At 37.5% G+C, this 20,084-nt stretch overlaps 1 protein-coding gene across 9 annotated transcripts in view; it reads left to right on the top strand.

Annotated features, from left to right (window-relative positions):
* Positions 1-20,084, top strand: part of NUMB (NUMB endocytic adaptor protein) — a 201,087-nt gene that overhangs the window by 69,514 nt on the left and 111,489 nt on the right. For all 9 annotated transcript variants that reach the window (XM_042943711.1, XM_042943715.1, XM_042943713.1 and 6 more), the window contains exon 3: positions 15,161-15,248. The gene's annotated coding sequence lies outside the window, so the exon portion shown is untranslated. The remainder of the gene's footprint in view (positions 1-15,160; positions 15,249-20,084) is intronic.

The following is a 20,084-nucleotide window of genomic DNA, read 5'->3' as shown; positions in this document are numbered from 1 at the left end:
GATTTTGACTTGCATTTCCCTGATGGCTAGTGATGTTGAACATCTTTTCATGTGTGTGTTGGCCATCGGTATATCTTCTTTAGAGAAATGTCTGTCCAGACATTTAGAGAAAGTGGTCTAGTTTCATTCTTTTCCATGTAGCTGCCCAGTTTTCCCAATGCCATAGGTTGAAGAGACTGTCTCTTTGCCATTGTACATTCTTGCCTCCTTTGTCAGAGATTAATTGACCATATAATTGCGGGTTTACTTCTGGGCTCTCTGCTCTGTTCCATCGATCTATGTGTCTGTTTTTGTGCCAGTACCATATTGTTTTGACTACTACAGCTTTGTAGTAGGTCTTGAAATCTCCGTTAGTGATACCTCCAGTTTTGTTCTTCCTTTTCAAGACTGCTTTGGCAATTTGGGGTCTTTTGTGGTTCCATACAAGTTTTAGGATTATTTGTTCTAGTTCTGTGAAAAATGCTGTTGGTTATTTTGATAGGAATTGCATTAAATCTGTAGGTTGCTTTGGGCAGTATGGCCATTTTGACAATATTTGTTCTTCCAGTCCATGAGCATGGAATGTCTTTCCATTTCTTTGTGTCGTCTTCATTTCTTTCATCGGTTTTTCAGAGTACAGGTCTTTCACCTCTTTGGTTAAGTTTATTCCTAGGTATTTTATTATTTTTGGTGCAGTTGTAAATGGGATTGTTTTCTCAGTCTCTCTTTCTGCTACTGCATTATTAGTGTCTAGAAATGCAAAGGATTTCTGTATACTGATTTTGTATCCCATGACCTTACTGAATTAATTTATCAGTTCTAGTAGCTTTTTGGTGGAATCGTTGGGGCTTTCTTTATGTAGAATCATGTCATCTGCAAATAGTGAAATTTTTTACTTCTTCCTTACCAATCTTCCTTACCTTTTATTTCTTCTTCTTGTCTCATTGCTCTGACTAGGACTTCCAGGGCTATGTTGAATAAAAGTGGTGAGAGTGGATATCCTGGTCTTGTTCCTGATCTTAGGGGAAAGGCTCTCAGTTTTTCACTGTTGAGTATGATGTTAGCTCTGGGTTTTTCCTTACATGGCCTTTTTTATGCTGAGGTATGTTCCTTCTAAACCTGCTTTGTTGAGGGTCTTTATCATGAATGGATGTGGTGCTTCGTAAAATGATTTCTCTGCATCTACTGAAATGATCATGGTTTTTCTCCTTTCTCTTGTTGATGTGATGCATCACGTTGATTGAGTTGTGAATACTGAACCACCCTTGCATCCCGGGAACAAATCCCACTCGATTGTGTGATTGTGGTGAAAGATTTTTTTTAATGTATTGTTGGATTCGGTTTGCTAATATTTTGTTGAAGATTACTGCATCTATGTGCATTAGAGATATTGGTCTGTAGTTCTCTTTTTCTGTAGTGTCTATCTGGTTTTGGTATCAGAGTAATGCTGGCTTCATAGGATAAATTTGGAGGCTTTTTGAAGGGTATTTTTATTGGGCACAGAATTCCAGCTTGGCAGTTATTTTCTTTCAGTATTTTAAATATATCCTATTGTCTTCTGATTCCACTTTTTGTTGTTGTTAGGGAAGCAGTGTCTTTGGTTTCCATTAGTTTTTTTTTTTTTTAATTTATCATTTTTAAAAGTTTATTTATATATTTTTGAGGGAAAAATAGAAGCAGAGAGACAAGGAGAGAGAGAATCCCAAGCAGGCTCCATGCTGTCAGCACAGAGCCCAACGCAGGGCTTGATCTCACAAACCATGAAATCATGACCTCAGCCTAAATCAAAAGTTGGATGCTTAACCAACTGATCCACACAGGTGCCCTTCTTCAGTTTTAAATAATTCTTCCAGGTGGGTTTCTTTGTATTTAAGTTGCTTGGATTCCATAGACCCCTTTGAATCTGTAGCTTTTGTGTGTTTTGTCAGGTTTGGAATATTTTTAAGATATTGTTTCTGCCCCAGTCACATTCACTACTTCTGGGATTCTGCAGAACTGTATGTTCTATCTTTCTCTGTAGCCTATATGCCTCTCATGTGCTTTTCTTGTTTTTCCATCTTTTTTTTTTTTTTTGTCCTTCATGTGGATATTTTCTATTGATCTGTTTTCTAATTTATTTAGTGTCAAATCTGTTATAAGCATGTTTTTTAAATTAATTTTATATTTATTTTTTAGTTTCAGAATTTCAGTTTTATGATTTTTTATTTGTATAGATTCCAAGTCTCTGGTGAAATTCTCATCTATTTTCCTGAACATATTAATCACAGTTCTTTTAAAATTGGTGTCTGGTGATTTAAGATATTTGGATCACCATTTGGTCTTTTTTTTATTGCCTGCTTTTTCTCTTGTCTTTCAGTCATTTGGTCTTGTCTCCTAGCATTTCTGGTAATTTTTAAAATGAATGTCAGATATTGTGTATAAAAAATTATAGAGGGTTTTAATGATGATACTGTTCTCTAGAAAGGATTTAATTTTCTTGTAGTGATATTTAAAAGTAGGAGCAAATGACCTTGATCCAATACAGGCTTGAGATGACTTGAGGCTTTGTTTTAGACTTCTTAAGAGCTGGTTTAAATCCAGTTTTCCCTTACTCTGAAGAGTGTTGTCCTTCAGAGGTATCAAATGGAATCCTGGGGTATTTGCCAGAGGCTGTCCTTCTTGGCAGGCCCTGAACTGTAATTTTTCTTTTCCCAGCACTGTGAACCTACCAGAAGTTCTACTTACCTTTTTGGCTTTAAAATAGCCACCCCCCCCCCCCCCCCCCAGCCCTCTTGCTCCATGCACAGGTTAGGATTCAGTAAATACCCTAAGGGCAAATGCGGTACAGAATTTCCAGATTCATTTTTCTGTGGTTGCCTTTTATGTGGAATCTCAGCCCCTCAAATCCTACCTGTCTTGATAAGCCCTGAGCTCTAATTTCTGTCTCTGCAGTCCTGTGAGACGGCCAAAAGGTCTAGTATGCAGCTAGTTGCCTCAGGAGGAAAAAGTAGTGAATGTCAGACTTAGCTCTGCCTTTTCTTTTCCTTTGGTATTTTGGCTTCTCATATCTAATCTGCTTTCTGTGTATATTTTTTTGTTTTTAAATCCTGTTTTTATAGATTTTGTTGCCAGGAGAATTGATCAGACACAGTCTACTCTATAATAATTTGTAAGAGGTGCCTCTTATTAAATCATTTCCTAAATAATAACTTATAATAATAAAGCAATATTATAAACAATTTTAAGCATTTACTAATCATTTGCAGTGAACTTGACAGATGAGGATCCTGCCCTCATGCTGTTTTTATTCTTGCAGAGAAGAGACGTATTAAGTACACATTTATTTATATTGTGATAAAGTGTAAAAGAGAAGCAGGATGTTACTTGCTTATTATAGAGATTTAGTTCAGGTGAGAGAGGCAGTGGTCAAGGACAGTTACTTTGAGGAAGTGATATCTGAACAGAGCTCTGAAGAATGAGTAGAATTGGGGGCAGCTGGGTGGCTCGGTTGGTTAAGTGTCTCAACTTCAGCTCAGGTCATGATCTCCTGGTTCGTGAGCTCAGGCCCTGCATGAGGATCTGTGTTGACAGCTCAGAGCCTGGAGCCTGCTTCAGATCCTGTGTCTCCCTCTCTCTCTCTGCCCGTCTCTGGCTCATATTCATTCTCTCTCTCTCTCTCTCTCTCTCTCTCAAAAATAATAAAAATTAAAAAAAGAATGAGTAGAATTAACTTAGGGAAAAGTAAGCAATTGTTAAAACTATCAATTAGAGAGACCTTATGGTGAAAGGAAGCATGGCGGGTTTAAGATATCAAAGGACAGGTGTAGTTGGACCAATGGGCAAGCCCAAAGTTATGCCAAACTTTTTACAAGCCTTATTAAGGATTTTATCTTTTTTTCCCTGCTTTTTCCAATTCTGATCTGATCATTGGTCTGACTCTAATTCATCTTCTGTCCCTAAACAGAATTATTTATTTTAGTTATTTATTTGGTACAAATATATTAGGTGCCTTTTGAAAACAAGGTTCTAAATTAGATGCTGAAGTTGATTAAAGACAACATGGAACATTGGCTCTAGAGTCAGACAAACCTGAGTTAAAATGTTACCCTACTAATTATCTATGTAGTTTTGCATCAGATATTTAATATCTCTAAACCTCAATTTCCTGATGTGCTAAATACTAATGGAAGTGATAATAGGATTAAATGAGCTGACTGATAAATATCCTCAGTAAGTGGTGGCCCTTTTTCTTTTTCTTTCTTTCTTTTTTTTTTTTCTTTTTCTTTTTCTTTTTCTTTTTCTTTTCTTTTTTCTTCTTTCTTTCTTTCTTTCTTTCTTTCTTTCTTTCTTTCTTTCTTTCTTTCTTTCTTTCTTTCTTTCTTTCTTTCTTTCCTTTGTTAGAGAGTGCAAGCAGGGAAGGGGGCCAGCGGGAGAGAGAGAATCTTAAGCAGGCTCCATGCTCAGAGCAGAGTCCAACATGGGGCTTGATCCCACAACCCTGGGATCATGACTTGAGCTGAAATCAAGAGTTGGATGCTTAACTAAGCCACCCAGGCATCCCAACAGTGGCCCTTTATTACTATTAAACAACTATAAACTATGAATTCTACTCTCAAGGTGCTTAAATTCTATAGGACATGATCTACACCAATAGTTATAATATGTAAAATGTAGTAAATGCTACAAGAAGTTTTTGGAAAAGCAGTGATTCAGAGGAAGGAGATACTGCTTCCAGACTTGGAGTAATTAGGACTGTTTAATGATGAATATTACGTGTGATAGACTTGGAGCTAGCCATTTTCAAAAGTTAATTTGACATATAGCTATCTTATTCATAAACTTTTACATTTTATTGGGCTTAACAACCAAACTCCTAATTTCTCCCCTCATAGTATCCTGTGAAACCATATGAAGAACTTGGCTTCCTTTCTGACCTCGTTTCCCATTCTCCCTTTACTAAGAAAGCTATATAGCTACATTATCTCCTTTCTATTCCTCAAACACACTGGGCATAGTTCTGCCTCAGGAATTGGGCACTTGGTGTTCCTTTGACCCAGAATGCTCTCTCTCACCTGTGTACTTGGGTTTTCCCTCTTACTACTCAGTATCTTCAGATCTGTCTGCTCAAATATAACCTAGTGAGATTTTCCACTCCCAGAAACCCCACCCCTGTCACTGCTGCTGCTGGAGTGCAGAAGAGTGGGGTGCCCAGTGTAGAGAGAAAGTGTGGAGAGGAGTTAAGATGATGGAGAAATAGGGTGACCAGGATTTCTCTCACCGTCAAACACAGCTATATTGAGGTCAGATCACTTGGAACACCCAGGAAATTAATCTGCAGAGTGGCAGAAGGATCTCCACAGGTAGAGGAGACAGCTCGGCAGGATCTCAACTAACAAATCAAAGCACACCTGATGGAAGGTCCAGACACTCTACCATGACAGGCAAGGAGGAGCTTTGCAGAGGACTGAACAGTGGGATAGAGCAGCCAAATGTGCAACAACAGAATGCAGGCAACACACTCCAAAAACACTTCCTGAAGTGCCAGGCCCTGGACAGTGTATGATCCCTTTTTAATATAGTAGTACTCACAGGTGCAGGACACATTACAAGCTATTAAAACACATAAAGGACAGAAACCTAGCCAAAATCATGAAACAGAAGAATTCTCCTCAAAAGAAAATCCAGGAAGAAATGACAGAGAATTGCTCAAAACAGATATAAACAACATATCTGACTAAGAATTTAGAATACCAGTCATAAGACTAATAGCTGGGCTCGAAAACGTAGAAGACAGCAGAGAATCTTGCTGCAGAGATCAAAGACCTACGAAGTATGGTGAATTAAGAAATGCTACAGGGGCGCCTGGGTGGCCCAATCGGTAAGCGTCCAACTTCGGCTCAGGTCATGATCTCACTGTTGGTGAGTTCGAGACCCACGTCGGGCTCTGTGCTGACAGCTCAGAGCCTGGAGCCTGCTTTGGATATTATGTCTCCCTCTCTCTCTGCTCCTCCCCCACTCACACTCTGTCTCTCAAAAATAAATAAACGTTAAAAAAAATTTTTTTAATGCTACAAATAAGATGCAAAATAAACTAGATACGAGGACAGCGAGGATGGAGGATGCAGAGGAGAGAATAGGTGAAATAGAAGATAAAATTATGGAAAATGATGAAGCTGAAAAATGGAATGAAAATTACTGGATCATGAGGGGATAATTAGAGAGCTGGTGATTCCATGAAACGAAAATAATACCCATATATAGGAGTTCCAGAAGAAGAGGGAGAGAAAGGGGAACAAGGTTTATTTGAACAGATTATAGCTGAGAACTCCCCTAATCTGAGGAAGGAAACAGACATCCAAGTCCACGAGGCACAGAGAACTCCCTTCAATATCAAAAACAGGTCAACACCATGACATATAGTGAAACTGGCAAAATACAAAGATAAAGAGAGCTGAAAGCAGCTAGTGACAAACGGGCCTTAACCAACAAGGGTAGACACATAAGGGTAGTAGCAAACTGTCCACTGAAACTTGGCAGGCCAGAAGGGAGTGGCAGGAAATATTCACTGTGTTGAATAAGAAAAATATGCAGCCAAGAATCCTTTATCCAGCAAGGCTGTCATTCAGAATAGAAAGAGAAATCAAGGCTTTCCCAGACAAACAAAAACTAAAGGAGTTCATGCCCACTAAACCAGTCCTGCAGGAATCCTAAAGGGTATACTGATAATGGAAAGCAGCAATGACTACAAAGGACCAGAGACATCACCACAAACATGAGACCTACAGCTAACACAATGGCACTAAATCCATATCTTTCAGTAATCACTCTGAATATAAATGGACTAAATGCCCCAATCAAAAGACATAGGGTATCAAAATGGATAAAAACCCAAGATCCATCTATGTGCTGTCTACAAGAGACTCATTTCAGACCTAAGGACACCTGCAGATTGAAAGTGAGGGGATAGAAAACCATCTATCATGCTATTGGACGGCCAAAGAAAGCTGGAGTAGCCATACTTCTATCAGACAAACTAGATTTTAAAACAAAGACCGTAACAAGAGATGAAGGGCATTATATCATTATTACGGGGTCTATTCATCAAGAAGAGCTAACAGTTGTAAATGTTTATGCCCCCAATATGAAAGTACCCAAATATATAAATCAGTTAGTCACAAACATAAACACCTGTATAGATAATAATACTGTAATTGTAGGGAAATTTAATACTCCACTTATAGCAATGGACAGATCATCTAGGCAGAAAATCAGTAAGGAAACTATGGCTCTGAATGACACATTGGATTAGATGGACTTAACAGATATATTTAGAACTTCTCATCTTAAAGCAGCAGAATATACATTCTTCTCGAGTGCACATAGAACATTCTCCGAAGTAGATCACATACTGGGTCACAAAATAGCCCTCAATAAGTATAATAAGATTGAGATCATACCATGCATATTTTGAGATCACAATGCTGTGAAACTTGAAATCAATCACAAGAAAAACCCTGGAAAGTCCCCAAATGCATGGAGGTTAAGGAATATCCACCTAAAGAATGAATGGGTCAACCAGGAAATTACAGAACAACTAAAAAAAAATATATGGAAGCAAATGAAAATGAAAACAAGATAGTCTAAATCCTTTGGGATGCAGCAAAGGCAGTCCCAAGGTGAAAATACACTGCAATTCAGGGCTATCTCAAGAAGCAAGAAAGGTCCCATATACAACCTAACCTTACACCTAAAGTAGCTAGAAAGGCAGCAGCAGAAAAAGCCCAAAGCTAGCAGAAGAGGAGAAATAATAAAGATTAGAGCAGAAATAAGCAATATAAAATCCAAAAAAACAGTCGAACAGAGCAATGAATCTAAGAGCTGGTTTTTTGAAAGAATAAACAAAATTGATAAACCCCTGGCCATATGTCTCAAAAAGAAAAGAGAGAGGACCCAAATGGTACCAAATAGGACCGGAGTAAAGTCATGAGTGAAAGAGGAGAGATCACAACCAACACCACAGAAAAACAGATCATTAGAGAGTACTCTCAAAAATTATATGTCAACCAACTGGACAATCTGGAAGAGATGGACCAATTCCTAGACACTCACACACTACCAAAACTCAAACAGGAAGAAATAGAACAGACCCATAACCAGCAAAGAAATTGAATCAGTTATCAAAAATCTTCTAACAAATAATAGTCCTGGACCAAATGGCTTCCCAGAGGAATTCTACCAGACATTTATAGCAGAGCAGAGTTAATGCCTATTTTCCTCAAACTCTTCCAAAAAAACAGAAACAGAAGAAAAGCTTGAAGCCAACCTTACCTTGATTCCCAAACCAGACAAAGACTCTACTAAAAAGGAGAATTAGAGGCCAGTATCTCTGATGAACCTGGATGCAGAAATTCTCGACAAGGTACTAGCAAATCAAATTCAACAGTATATAAAAAGAATTACTCACCATGATCAAGTGGGATTCATTCCTGGACTGCAGGGCTGGTTCAATATTTGCAAATCAGTCAACGTGATACGTCACATTAATAGAAGAAAGGATAAGAACCATATGATCCTGTCAATAGATGGAGAAAAAGCATTTGACAAAATACAGCATCCTTCCTTAATAAAAAAACCCTTAAGAAAGTCAGGATAGAAGGAACATACTTTAACATCATAAAAACCATATATGAAAGGCCTACATCTAGTATCATCCTCAATGGGGAAAAACTGAGAGCTTTCCCCCTCAGATCAGGAACATGACAGGGATGTCCGCTCTCACCACTGTTGTTTAACATAGTGTTAGAAGTCCTCGCATTAGCAGTCAGACAACAGAACAAAATAAAAGGCATACACATTGGCAAAGAAGAAGTCAAACTTTCACTTTTTGCAAATGACATGATACTCTACATGGAAAATCCAAAGACTCCACCAAAAAACTGCCAGAGCTGATGCAGGAATTCAGCAAAGTCTCAGGATATAAAACCAATGTACAGAAATCGGTCACATTTCTATATACCAATAATGAAGCAACAGAAAGAGAGATCACAGAATCGATCCCATTTACAATTGCATCAAAAAACGTAAAATGCCTAGGAATAAACCTAACCAAAGAGGTAGAAGATCTCTGAAAAGTATAGAAAGCTTATCAAAGAAATTGAAGAAGACACAAAGACATGGAAAAAAACATTCCATGCTCATGGATTGGGAGAACAGATATTGTTAAAATGTCAATACTACCCAGAGCAATCCTCACATTCAATTCAGTCCCAATCAAAATAACACCAGCATTCTTCACAGAGCTAGAACAAACAATCCTAAAATTTGAATGGAACCACCAAAGACCCCAAATAACCAAAGTAATGTTGGGGGAAAAAAAACAAAGCTGGAGGCATCACAATCCTGGACTCTAGCCTGTATTAATTAGAAAGTTGTAATCGTCAAGACAGTGTGGTATTGACACAAAAACAGATACATAGATCAATGGCACCCACAAATGGACCCACAAGTATATGGCCAACCAATCTTCCACAAAGCAAGAAAGAGTATCCAATGGAGAAAAGACACTCTCTTTAGCGAATGGTGTTAGAAGAACTGGTCAGCAACATGTAGAAGAATGAAACTGGACCACTTTCTTACACCATACACAAAAATAAATTCAAAATGAATAAAAGACCTAAATGTGAGACAGGAAACCATCAAATTCCTACATGAGAAAACAGGCAGCAACCCCTTTGACCTTGGCCACAGCAGGTTCTTACTTGACATGTCTCTCTCCAAAGGCAAGGAAAATAAAAGCAAAAATGAACTTTTGGGACCTGATCACAATAAAAAGCTTCTGCACAGCAAAGGAAACAACAAAACTAAAAGGCAGCCTAAAGAATGGGAGAAGATATTTGCAATGGCATATCGGATAAAGGGTTAGTATCAAAAATCTATAAAGAATTTACCAAACTCAATACTCAAAAGACAAATAATCCAGTGAAGAAATGAGCAGAAGACATGAATAGACTTTTCCTTTTTTAATTTTTTTAGTATGTGTTCATTTTTAAAATATATATATTTTTACATTTATTTATTATTGAGAGAGCATGAGCAGGGGAGGGGCAGAGAGGGGGAGATACAGAATCTTAAGCGGGCTCCAGGCTCTGAGCTGTCAGCATAGAGCCCACTGAGGGGCTCGAATTCACAAACCAGGAGATCATGACCTGAGCCGAAGTCAGATGCTTAAACAACTGAGCCACCCAGGTGCCCCTTATTCAGTTTTTTTTTTTTTTTTTTTTTGAGAGAGACCGAGTACAAGTGGGGGAGGGGCAGAGAGAGAGGGAGACCCAGAATCTGAAGCATGCTCCAGGCTCTGAGCTGTCAGCACAGAACCTGATGTGGGATTTGAACCCATGAACTGTGAGATCATTACTTGAACCGAAGTCAGACACTTAACTGACTGAGCTACCCAGGTGCCCGTAGACACTTTTCCAAAGAAGACATCCAGGTGGCAAACAGACACATGAAAGTCTGCTCAAAATCACTCACCATTAGGTAAATACAGATCAAAACCACAGTGAGATACCACCTCACACTGGTCAGAGTGGCTAAAATTAACAACTCAGGCAACAACACATGTTGGTGAGGAAGTGGATAAAGGGGAACCCTCTTGTACTGTTGGTGGGAATGCAAACTGATGCAGCCACTCTGGAAAACAGTGTGGAGGTTCCTCAAAAAATTAAAAATAGAATTACCCTACAACCCAGCTATGACACTACTAGGAATTTATTCAAAGGATACAGGAGTGTTGATTTGAAGGGGCACATGCACCCCAATGTTTATAGCAGTGCTATCAATAATAGCTAAATTATGGAAAGAGCCCAAATGTCCATGAAGTGATGAATGGATCAAGAAGATGTGGTATATATACACACAATGGAATACTACTTGGCAATGAAAAAGAATGATATCTTGCCATTTCCAACAATGTGGATGGAACTAGAGTGTATTATGCCAAGCAAATAAGTCAGTCAGAGAAAGACATATCACATGATTTCACTCACATGTGGAATTTGAGAAACTTAACAGATGATCATAGGGGAAGGGTAGGAACTAGCTTACACATAGTAAGATCTGATTAAATGATACCTGTTATTATTATGCAGTTTTGTACTTAGATTCAGACTGAGTTTAAGATGTGAGTGATACGACTTAGCACAACTGAGAAAGATTAGGGGCACCTGGGTGGCTTAGTTAAGTGTCCGACTTCAGCTCAGGTAATGATCTCACAGTTTGTGAGTTTGAGCCCCACGTTGGGCTCTGTGCTGACAGCTCACAGCCTGGATCCTGCTTTGGATTCTGTGTCTCTGTCTCTCTCTCTACCCTTTTCCTGTTCATGCTCTTTCTCTTTCTCTCTCTCTCTCAAAAATAAATAAACATTAAAAAAAGAAAAAAAAATGACTATTTCAGAACAATTTAAATAGTACTTTCACGCAAGAATAATTTACAAGTACCAAAACTATTAGGTGAAAGTTTGGTAAGGAACGTGATATTTACATAGCCTCAAGATAGTTCCTTACAAAATATTAACTTATTACAAAGAGAAAATTAGTAACTTTACAGTAGAGAAACTTGGCAGGAGACTCTTTTACCAAATGATCAAAGTTAGTATCACTGATAATAGAACCCACTAGCCTCTTGGAGTTTTTGATATGTGCGTGAAGGACCCAACATTACTTTGTGACATTCCTGTAAAAAATGCATACCCTGAATTTAAACATGAGAGACCATCAGACAAACATGATTGAGGGACATTCTGCAAGATAACTAGTCTATATTCTTTTAAAATATTAGTTTTAAAAGACAGACTAAGGAACTGTTCAGATGGTAAGTTTCTATAGAGACATTACCACTAAATGTAATGCACAGTCCTGAATTGCATTTTGGACTGGGGAAATCAGTAGCTTTAAAGGACATTTTTAAGGCAGTTGGAAACATTTGAACATGGAGTGTAATTATGTAACAGAAATTTTAACATTGATACAATACTGCTCTGATTTGCTACACTGTGGTTATCTAAGTGCATATCTGTCTTCCTGGGAAAATACATAGAAACATTGAGTGCTGCTCATATGTGGATCCTGAGAAACCTAACAGAAGACCATGGGGGAGGGAAAAGGGGAAAAAAATAGTTACAGAGAAGGAGGGAGGCAAACCATTAAGAGACTCTTAAATACTGAGAACAGAGGGTTGATGGGGGGGTGGGGGAGAGGGGAAAGTGGGTGATAGGCCTTGAGGAGGGCACCTGTTGGGATGAGCACTGGGTGTTGTATGGAAACCAATTTGACAATAAATTACATTTAATAATAAAAAAAGAAACATTGAGTGCTAAAATGGTACAGTGTCTGCGACTCACTCACATGGTTCAGGAAAAAAAAAGTGTGAAAGAATGACAAAGCAAATGAGGGAAATGTAAATAATCAGTGGTATTTGCAAGCTATATAAAACAAAAAGCTACCTAAAAATTCCTAAGTCACAATTTTTCATATTTGTGAGTTGTGATTAAACAACTTGATTTTATTGGTTATTAATAGAGTCACAAAAAGGACAAAAATTATTCTCATCACTTAGAGAAAGTAAAGTAGTGAAGGAAATGCTTATCAAGTTGAAAAATTACAAATTGTTAAGATACAGAGCAGAAGGACTTGAATTTTTGTTTGGAGTTCTGTAATGGCCAAGTTACCTCAAGCACCTTATTTTCCTATATTCATTTCCTTTGATATGTTTACAATAGGTTTTTAAAGGATTTCCTAAGGATTTCCTATTTAACTAATAAGTTTTCTTTAAAAAGGGTGCTTTGTGAAAACAGATTGCCATATTCCAGACAAAAACCTTTATAAATTTATTAAGAAAATTTGAAGGCTATTTTTGGAATTATTTTTTGTTTAGTTTTTTAAAGTTTTAATTTAAATTCCAGTTAACATACAGTGTAATAATATTAGTTTCAGATGTACAATTTAGTGGTACAATTCCATACAAAATGCAGTGCTCATCACAAGTGCACTCCTCCTCAATCCCCATCACCTATTTCACCTATCCCCCACCCCCCAACCTCCCTTCTGTTAACCATCAGTTTGTTTTCTATAGTTAAGAGTCTTTTTCTTGGTTTATGTCTCTGTCTCTCTTCCCCTTTGCTCATTTGTTTTGATTCTTAAATTCCACATATGAGTGAAATCATATGGCGCTTGTCTTTCTCTGATTTCACTCAGCATAATACTCTCTAGCTCCATCCATGTTGTTGCAAATGGCAAGATTTCATTTTTTATGGCTAATATTCCACTGTATATATTTACCACATCTTCTTTGTTCATCAGTTGATGGACACTTGGGCTGCTTCCATATCTTGGCTATTAAAAATAATGCTGCTATAAACATAGGGGCACATGTATCCCTTTAAATTAGTGTTCTTGTATTCTTTGGGTAAGTACCTACTAGTGCAATTGCTGGATCATAGGGTACTTCTACTTTAAAATTTTTGAGGAACCTGCCTACTGTTTTCCAATGACTACAGCAGTTTGCATTCCCACCAGCAGTGCATGAGTGTTCCTTTTTCTCTATATCCTTGCCAACACCTGTTCTTGTGTTGTTGGTTTTAGTCATTGATGAAGATGATGTGAATTGTCATTGTAGTTTTGATTTGCATTTCCCTGATGATTATTGATGATGAGCATCTTTTCATGTGTCTGTTGATGTTTTTGCAATTATTTGTTAAAAGGGAATATATTAGGGAATGGACGTTCTGTATTAAATCTTTGAGCTAGGGGCGCCTGGGTGGCTCAGTCATTGAAGTGTCCAAGTTCAGTTCAGGTCATTGCTCACAGTTCCTGAGTTTGAGCCCCACCCACATCAGACTCTCTGCTGTCAACACAGAGCTTGCTTCAGATCCTCTGTCCCAGTCTCTCTCTGTCCCTCCTCCACCCATTCTCTTTTTCTCTCTCAAATGCATAAACATTAAAAAATAAATAAATCTTTGAGCTACAATGAACAATCATTTTAATAATTATTTATGTAATAAGTTATTTTAATACTTAGTATAATTCTTGCTATTAGACTGGTGACATTCATAAAAACTCACCTTGATAATATTATTGATGAGCTGTTTAACAAAATTATCCTATAGGGCTTTTGTAAAATATTATTCCTATCATTCCTTTAAAATCAGGTTTTTATATTGTATTACTAAAACTTCCCCCTTCAAAGAAACAACTAACTTTATCACAAATAGATAATGTTACAGATGATTTATTGGTAAATGCAGACATTAATACAAATGTGTTTATTGTAAAATTATTTTAGTGAGATTCTAAAGGCAGCAATAGCGACAATTAAACTTGTTTGACCCATAAAATGCTAGTTATAAATGAAATAATCATTCCTTAGTAGTAATATACTAATACCCTGCTTTGATGACATGCCTCTTTCTTTGTCTTTTTCTTACAAAAATTTCTTCCTACCATAGCTAGGAATCACTCCTTGTCGATACAGCTATTCACGTTTTGGGCCCCTTGAATACTATCAGTCTTTTTTTTTTTTTTTTTTTTTAATGTTTATTTATATTTGAGAGAGAGAGACAGAGCATGAGTGGGAGAGGGACAGAGAGAGATGGAGACAAAATCTAAAGCAGGCTCAGACTCTGAGCTGTCAGCACAGGAGCACAGCCTGGTGCAGGGCTCCAGCTCACAAGCTGTGAGATCATGACCTAAGCTGAAGTCGGACGCCCAACGGACTGAGCCACCCAGGTGCCCCTGAATACTACCAGTCTTAGAAAGGATATGTACGGAATGGAATTTGTATGAGTTGTCAGCAAACAACAGTGTCTGTTCTGTTCATCTCTTTCTTTGTGTCTATATAGTATTTTATATTTCACAGATTCAGTCTTTTACCTCTCAGGCATTTGACTTGTAATTAAGGGAATTATTTGTTATGAATTAGAGGAGATTTTTCTTCTACACCAGTGTGTGGATTTTATAGTTTCTATGGTAACTTGGAGTGGTCATTTTACATCATTAGAATAAAGTCCTGTTCTCTGGGGTAAATTGAGAATCTCCTCTTTGTATTTTGTGTACCTGTATTTTGTTTGGAGTTACCCTATCACTGTAACATAGCAGTAATTATGTTACAACAACAATTTTGTGAGATGTTTATTATTCTCATTTTACAGATGAGGAAACTGAGGCTTGGTGAAGTTACGAAACTTGTCCAAAGTCACACAGCTTACTGTAAAGGGCACAGCCAAGATTCAGAGCCAGGTCTGTCCAACTTCAAAACTCTTAATTGTAGCCATGAAACTTTGAAATAGCTGTTAAGTATCAACCTATGATAAGTTATATTGCCATTAATATTGCTTAACTGTTGTTTAACTGTTACTAATAATTTTTTTAATGGTGAGTTTTTCTGTCCATGATAATTTTATGTATCTTTTAAATATTGTGAAAAGAAGTGTAACATAGTAATTGAGGGTCTGGGCTCTCGAGACAGATTCCTGGTTATGAATCCCTAAGCTTTTCTACTTGTGTGACATTAGGAAAGTGACTTAACTTTTTCTGTACCTCAGTTTTTCTATCTGTAAAATGGTGATAGTAATATTATCCACCTGATAAAGTTGTAAAGATTAAATTATATAATATGTACCAAAGCACTTAAAACAGTACCTGACACACAGTAAGCCATCAATAATCATCTCCTAGGAGTTAGTAAAACAAATGATCATTATTTCTATATTAGGAAACTGAATAAGGAAAGTTTAAGCACCAATGTAAGGTATCATAAAATTCACATGAACTAAAATTAAATTTGAATAAGTTAGACCTAGGGAAAATCATACATTTAATCAATTTCACATCTGTGGTAGAACAAACTGGGCAACTGCTTATGAGCCTCACAAGTACAAGGATATTTTACGTATAAGGACCAAACATAGTTCCACTATAAATACCCTTTGAGCCCTATATGATCATTGTATTATGAATGTGTTTTATCTGTTTTCTCCTTATAAATGCAATTTATATTCAGAATAAATGTTTACATTTTTAGGTGGCTTTTAAGGAGATATTTTGGCAATATTTGTAGATAATTACAAATAACCAAAACCTTATGTGTTATGTAAAATGTTGGCAACATTTCATCATTTGCAGGAATAGTTACCAGACTTAACATTGTATTGAATGTGCACAGTGATTGACCTTTGAACTGGTGGGGCCACAGCACATTCAGCTAGAACTCATCCACGTACTGATCACGTACTCTTTGCTAATACTTGTTCATTGCAGCTGTAAGAATTCTTGGGGCGCCTGGGTGGCTCAGTTGGTTGAGCGACCGACTTTGGCTCAGGTCGTATCTCAGGGTTTGTGAGTTCGAGCCCCGCGTCGGGCTCTGTGCTGACAGCTCAGAGCCTGGAGTCTGCTTCTGATTCTGTGTCTCCCTCTCTCTCTGCCCCTCCCCCACTCATGTTCTGTCTCTGTCTCAGAAATAAATAAATAAACATTAAAAACATTAAAAAAAAAAGAATCCTGAAGTGCCACATCCACTCTTACTATAGCTTAAAATAAAATATGTGATCAGTGAATAAGAAGTTTATACCAATTGCAAATATATGCATAAATGGGAATATTTTGGGTCAAGTTCTGCAAATATTCCAAAGCTGTTATTTTAAAATGGGACTTGCCCAGGAGTGCTTGGGTGGCTCAGTCAGTTGAGTGTCTGACTTGATTTCAGCTCAGGTCATGATCCTGGGGTTGTGAGATTGAGCCCCATTGGACTCTGCACTGAGCGTGGAGCGTGCTTGGCATTCATTCTTTCTCTTTCCCACTCCCTCTCCCTTTCTTTCCCCCTTTTCTCCCCTTCTCTCTCCTTCTCTCTCCTTCTCTCTCCTTCTCTCTCTTCTTCCTCTCCGTCTCCCCATTTGCCCCCTCTCTGGCTTGCACTTTCTCTCAAATAAAAATTAAAATATATATATATATATATATTATATATATTATATATATATATTGTGTATGTATGTTGTATATATATTACATATGTATATATAAATTAAATAAATACATAAAATGGGACTTGCCTTGTATATGAGCCCAAGATCTCCCTGTAACTTTTTTTTTTAAATGCTTTTTTATTTATTTTGAGAGTGAAAGAGTGAGCACAAGCAGGGGAGGGCAGAGAGAGAGGGGGACAGAAGATCTGAAGCCAGCTGTGTGTTGTCAGCAGAGAGCCTGCTGTGGGGCTTGAACTCACAAACCGCGAGATCATGACCTGAGCCAAAGTCTGACACTTAACCAACTGAGCCACCCAAGTGCCCCAGATCTCTGTAACTTTTTAAAAAAGATCTTTGTAACTTTCAATTTACACGTGCATTAATTCTGTTATATGATACCGAATCTTCCTATCCTTGAACATGGTATGTCTTTCTAGTTCTTTAAATATTTAAAAATATCTCAGTAAAGTTTTTTATTTTTCTCTAAATATCTCTCAAACCTTCTCTTTGAATTATTAGATGCCTTATTTCTTGTTACTATTATAAATAGTATACTTTTCCTCTTTTGTTTTTCCTTTCCATTTCTATTTGCTGATGTAAGCTTTTTTGGTAAACAGATCTATGTTCAGTCACCTTACTAAATTATTAAAATAATGTGAATGCAAATTGTGTCTTCCTTTGCAATGCTTACATCTTTTCTCCTTTTTTTGCCTTACTTTTGTTAGTTAGGACTAACAGTATAATATTCGATACAAGTGTTAATAGTGGGCATTCTTATGTTGCACTTTAAAAAAAATTATTTTTTAATTTTTATTTATTTTTGATAGAGTGTGAGCAGGGGAGATGTAGAGAGAGGGAGACACAGAATGCAAAGCAGGCTCCAGATTCTAAACTGTCAGCACAGAGCCCAACACAGGGCTCGAACTCACAGACTATGAGATCATGACCTGAGCCGAAGTTGAATACCTAACTGACTGAGCCACCCAGGCGCCCCATGTTGCACTTAATTTTTAAAAGCAAGTGCTTCATGGAATGCCTCGGTGGCTCAGTTGGTTAAGCATCCCATTTCAACTCAGGTTATGATCTCACGGTTTGTGAGTTCGAACCCTGTGTCGGGCTCTGTGTTGATAGCTCTGGAACCTGGAGCCTGGAGCTTCGAATTCTGTGTCTCCCTCTCTCTCTGCCCCTCCCCTTCTTGCATACTGTCTCTTTCTCTCTCTCTCTCTCTCTCTCTCTCTCTCTCTCTCTCTCTCTCTCTCAAAAATAAATAAACATCAAAAAAACAAAAAACAAAACAAAGTGAGTGCTTCTTATGTTTTATGATTAAGAATAGTGCTTGGATTTTTTTTCTTTTAAGTTTCTCTGTTTAAGTAAACGGTACACGCAACATGGAGTTCTAACTCATGACCCAGAGTTCAAGAGCACATGTTCTTCCAACTCAGCCCCAGATGCCCCACTGTTTGTTGTAGGTTTTTCATAGATATGCTATAGGTTAAAGACATTTCTGTTGCTGGTTGGCTAAGATGTTTTTTTTGTGTGTGAAGAATGAGTATTAAGTTTTATCAGACACTTTTTCTGTACTTGTGAGATCATATGTTGTCCTTCCTTATTCTGTTCAGGGTGGTGAATGACATTTATATATTTTCTAATGTTGAATTACCCTTGCATTGCTGGAATGAACCAAACTTAATCATGATAGTCTTTTTTTTTTTTTTTTTAATACATACAAGTGGATTTAGTTTATTAGTATTTCATTTAGGATTTTTATATCTATGTTCATGGGTAATGTTGGCCCATAATTTCATTTCTTACATTATCTTTGTTTGATTTTGGTGTTCAGATCATACCAGCCTTGGGGTGCCTACCTGGCCCAGTCGGTAGAGCATGTGATTCTTGATCTCAGGGTTGTGAGTTCAGGCCCCATATGGGGCATAAATCTCAGTTTAAAAAAGTAAATTAATAAAAACAAATGTCAAAAAGATTATAACAGCCTCAAAGAATGAGTTGAGAACTATTCCTCCCCCCTCCACTCTGGTCCCCCCATCGCCACTAACGGTTTATGTAAGACTAGAATGATCTGGGGCCCCTGGGTATCTTGGTCGGTTGAATGTCAGACTCTTGACTTTGGCTCAGGTCGTGAACTCATGGTTGTGGGATCAAGACCCATGTTGGGCTCAGAACAAAGTGCGGTTGGGATTCTCTCTCTCCCGCTGTCTCTGCCGTTGCCCTCCTTGTGCTCTCTCTCTCTCTCTCAAATAAATAAATTCAAAACAAAACAAAACAAAAGACTAGAATGATCTGTTTCCTGTTTCTTGAACATTTGGCCAAACTTCTGTTCAACTGTCTGGGCTTAGTATTTTGGGGGGAGTGAGTGGGCTTAGAATTTTTTTGGTAGATATGTATTCAGTTTTCTAATGGTTTTATTTAAATTTTCTGTTTGTAGTTACGTCAGTTTTTAGAAAAAAATTTTCTTTGGGGCGCCTGGGTAGCTTAGTCAGTTGAGCATCTGACCTCAGGTCAGGTCACGATCTCACGGTCTGTGAGTTTGAGCCCTGCATGGGGCTCTGTTTTGTCTGTTTTGTTTTGTTTTGTTTTTTAAGTATTTGGCATAGGGGCACCTGGGTGGCTCAGTTGATTAAGCATCTTACTCTTGATTTCAACTCAGGTCATGATCTCACAGTTGATGTGTTCAAGTCCTGTGTTGGGCTTTGTACTCACAGTGCCGAGCCTGCTTAGGATTCTCTCTCCCTCTCTGCCCCTCCTTGCTCACGTGCATGTGCGTGTTCTCTCTTTCTCTCAAAATAAATAAATAAACTTAAGAGTATTTGGCATAAAGTTATTCAAAGCATTCTTTTATTATCTTTTAAATTTCTGCTTAGTATTTCTTTTTTATTCCTAATATTTTTTGTGACTTCTTTTTTTTTTTCATCTATCTTGCTAAAGCGTTTATATATTTTCTTAGCTGTGTCAAAAACTAGTGCTTGACTTTGATTTTCTCTATTGTATGTTTTCTGTTTATTAATTTTTGGCCATTTTCCTTTACATACCTTTTAAGTGAAAAGCAGAATCTAATATAAGGACATTACAGTATCTCATATTTTCCAAGGACAAGATT

The sequence above is a fragment of the Panthera leo genome, chromosome B3, assembly GCF_018350215.1.
Source record: "Panthera leo isolate Ple1 chromosome B3, P.leo_Ple1_pat1.1, whole genome shotgun sequence".
Taxonomy (NCBI): Eukaryota; Metazoa; Chordata; class Mammalia; order Carnivora; family Felidae; genus Panthera; species Panthera leo.
The sequence above is the reverse complement of the archived record's forward strand: the minus strand, read 5'-3'. Positions and strand labels throughout refer to the sequence as shown.